This window comes from Limulus polyphemus, unplaced genomic scaffold (assembly GCF_000517525.1).
Source record: "Limulus polyphemus unplaced genomic scaffold, Limulus_polyphemus-2.1.2 Scaffold12861, whole genome shotgun sequence".
NCBI classification, from domain to species: Eukaryota; Metazoa; Arthropoda; class Merostomata; order Xiphosura; family Limulidae; genus Limulus; species Limulus polyphemus.
In genome coordinates this window covers 5,605-10,028 of record NW_013678471.1, presented here as the reverse complement: position 1 = coordinate 10,028, position 4,424 = coordinate 5,605, and positions in this window count along the sequence as shown.

The window sequence follows — 4,424 nt, the reverse complement described above, 5'->3', positions numbered from 1 at the left end:
AAAAAAGCTCCAAAAGAAAGTAATGACGTCACAAAGTTTCAATCTTTATATAGCTTTTCACTTGACCTGACTGATCAATGAATTAAAAGTTAAGTTAGGTTTCATAATAATATTATATACTGAAATAAAGCATTAATCTGCCGTTTAATATATTACTCAAGACAGAATCTTCTGTTTAAGAAAATTCAACAAATCTCTATCTTAAGATGACACAACAACGGTATTTTGTGTATGTGGTATGTGCTAAAAACATCTTCCGATAATACATAATTGTACGAGTTCAAAATGCTTAAATTATATTACTATCTGCTTTCGCTTCTGCATATGGGGATTTTTTTTATTCAGTTACAAACGTTTCGCTGTTTCATTACACTCTTTAAGCATGGCTACCAAAGACAGTTTTCATATTCAGTAACGGTATTCATAAAATATCGTGATTAACCCAAACTCGCCTCGACCAATCACCTGTTTAAATCTAATTCTTCTCTCTCAAACTGTGCTTGTTCCTGAAGACAGTTGCTTTGGCTGTTTTATGTCAACAATTTCTCCATTGTTTTCAAAACACTCCGAAGTATTTTTACTGTAACAACTTAATGTCACACTTTACAAGTATAAGCATCAGTGAAGAAGAAGAGTTCGTCAATAGGTTCAGAGCAACTTGATCACGTAGATAACACAAATTTAAAAACAAAACAAAAAAAGATAACGAGTCACAAAATATTCCTGATCCAAAAATAGTAGTTTTGAAATTATTTGGTAGATAATTACAAAGATGGCCCTATTGGACCATGTTCATGCTCTTCTCAAAATATGAGGGGACAGCATCTTTGATTAAATATTTGGACATATATTTAAACACAGAGTTCACCCAATTTCAAAGCTTTTTAATATTTATTATTTCTTCGCGAAACAAAACATGGGCACTCATAATTCCATAAACACATTTAATTAAGCTGTTTTTTCAGCTGTTATTTAGTAACAATACATCAAGCCAAATATTTTCTTTTTTAAAAAGAACAAACAGCTTGAGTAGGGATTGCCGCGTTTTCTTGATTTAGGGTTGACTCTAGACTGACAATCACAACTATATTTAACGTTTAATTGCATTTCACCATCATCTCCACTAACGAAGTTGTCAACTTCAACTGTAGTATTAGATTCAGTCAATACGTGGTAAGTTATGTTACATGTGTTTCCTGGGTCTCTTATTCTAGTAGATATCTGGCGTAATGATGAATTCTTTATAGATTAAGCAATAAGGATTTAAGAAGTTGTTTGCAACGAGTGATTGTTTATTCTTGGGAGATACATTGTTAAATGTAAGACATGTTTTATTCTAAAGACAATAAAATACACTGAAGTCATGCATCTGTGTATGTGTTTTGCCTGAAAGATTAGTTAGTCTATGTAAAGTAAAACAGTTGTCTTTTTTTAAAGAGAGGGCAAAAAATTGGAACAGATCTTAAGAGTTTACTGGGAGAAGAACTTAACGCTTTGAAATATCAACCTTGTTGAAATGGTTGTCTGGTATCCTTGTTGTGTGTTATAAGATTGGCAACGTGTGTAGCCAGATTTCATGACATACCAGTAACTTATCAACTCACTGTCGGATTTAATAACACACCAGTAATTTAGCAACCCACTGTTAGATTTCATTAAAAAACATGATAATTTAAATTATACTTTTAGATTTCATTATGCATCAGTAATCTACCAGTCTTCTGCCAGATATCATAAAATGCGTAATTTAACAATCCGCTGTCAGATTTCTTGACACACCAGTAAGTCGTAACGTTTCTTCAAACTTAAACTGTCTATAGGTATAAGTACTATACATTATAAAGAAACTTATAGCATTTATTGGAATTGCCAATATATGGGGTATTGACGTAAAATAAATTCACCCTGTTTCTTTTATTTAATATACATCTGTGGAGTGACTTCAAAATTTTACTTTCATTGACAAATTAAGCATCAAAGCATATGAAAAGGAATTGTTAATTATAATATCGTCATTATTTGTAATTTTCACTGAACAGTTTTCTTTGTGTAAATCAAAGCTTTTCAGGAAAGAAAATATAGACAAGCAAAAAAAATAAGTATTCAGATTTCGCGGCTAGTAGTTTAAAAGTACGCTGTTACATTTCATAACAAAGTGGTAATTTAAACTGTACATTTATATTTCATGGCATACCTGTAATTTAATAACCCACTCACTCGGAAACAAAAATATAAGTATTTCAGTCGACATAATTTGTCGATGTTGGTGCTAATCAGTACTTTTTATTGATAGCTTTTGTTTGTTAAGCACAAAGCTACACAATGGGCTATCTGTGCTCTGCTCACCACGGGTATCGAAATCCCTCATACTTGCTGATCAGATACCTGGTGGCTTATTTATAGCAAATGGCATCCTTTACACATTTTTCTTTATACGAGCTCCTACTCATTTCGACCTCCCTGACCACGTGCGTTCGTTTTGTAAGCTCGTAAAAATTGCCAAAATTGTGAGAGATCCTTTACAGTTCCAAAATCATAAAGGTTCTTTTAAAATACAGTTTTATTTAACAGCTTCACGAAAACATGCCATTGATTAATAAGATCTATTGTTCATGATATGTATATGCAAGCTCATATGTAATCTTAAATGTTCCGTTTCCACAACACCAGTCTTATAACCTAGCACACAATTAGATATGTATAAAATGTTTTAGAATCTTAGTTTGTTGAGAGCAAAGCCACATTGGACTATCTGCTATGTCCACCACTGGGAATCGAACCCCAGATTTTAGTGTTGTAAGCACATATGCGTGGCTGTGTATGTGTGACCATATAGCTCCAAGAGAAAAGAACATAGAAACCTAAAATTTTACACCCATACTAAGTGGATCCTGAGGGTTTGCACCCGTGTATTATTACTTTTCAACATATGTGCGTGTGTGTGCATCTTTTTGTGCGAAAAACCACATAGAAAAGAAATGTGACCTCCATAGTTCGAAAAGGAAAGAACCTAGAAACCTAAAATTCTGTACCCATACTAAGTGGATCCTGGGAGTCTGCACCTGGGTAGTATTAATTATCTATCCACGTACGTCTTTTTAATGAGGGAAGCTAGTGAAAAACCACATAGAACTGAAGTGGTTCCTTATATAACAACTTCTAATATATAGACAAGCCAGTGCGTTTTGGTAACAGTGCGTACCAACAATGGCTTTTATGTCATGTTGCTTAGAAACAAGTGTAGAACTTTATATTGTTGTTATTCTATGTTCTAAAAGTATAAAATGAAATGTTTAAACTACAGAACTGAAAAATATTTGTTGATTTCTTAATTTAGATTCTCTGGTGATTAAATTTAGAAATGATTTAATTTTAGAATGGATCAATATTTTTACTTGCATGATAAATTTTATGCACTTGGCTCTAGATTAGGTTATCTCACACTATGTCTTTACTTTAGGCTTATTTATTAATTTATTTAAATCATACCAACATTTACAACACTTACAAGGTTTCATAGCAATCCATTCACGACCTCCTTTCACTAAAGTCGTAATGGGTAGACGGTAAACGAACTATTCTATCTGGATAAATGCATTTTGACTTTTGTTATTATTATGACTCTTCTTATCTCGAGAAATCAAGAGAAATCCAGCGTGACCTGACGTAACACCCACTGACCTTTATATAGAAAAAACCTAGAAACCTGAGAGTTTGCATACATACTAAGTGGACTCTGGTGGTGTGCACCTGGTTATTATTACTTATCCACGTGCATGCGCACGTGCGCATCTTTTTAATGAGGCAAGCTAGCGAAAAATCACAAAGCAAAAAAAAGGGTTCCTTATATTCCTCTTGGAGTTATGGTGGTCACACACATACACACAAAGACACGCCCTTTTATTATTATAGATATATATTCATTTATCGTTTACTTTACTTGGAGATACAAATAATACCTGTATAAGTTACAAATATTTTCAAGGAATTTTCCAAATTTGAAATTTTATTTTAAGTCATTTCGACTTTTTTTGTGACTTGTCCAAGAATCTGTTCTCTAAACGTAACATTGTACTTTAATGTTAATAAGAGAAGATTGATATCGGGCGTATACGTGGAACCTTTGATCTTGTTTATCCATTTAACAAATAATTATCATCTCAGTTTTAACACCAGGTTCACTTCTCTTAGAAACTTCATAAAATGGCTATTAATTCACTCAACCTAGTATTAATTCGAAAAACTTTACACAAACGTATCATTTTCGATTCACACATATTTTGCTAGGAAATGTGACCTTCCAATTATTACTTGCAGTTCAACCTTCACCCTACTTGCTATAACAAATCTGCTGGCTTCAATTGTGCTCTTACTTTCTTGTGATGGTGGTATCAATATATATATTGATATCAAATAGCATTCGC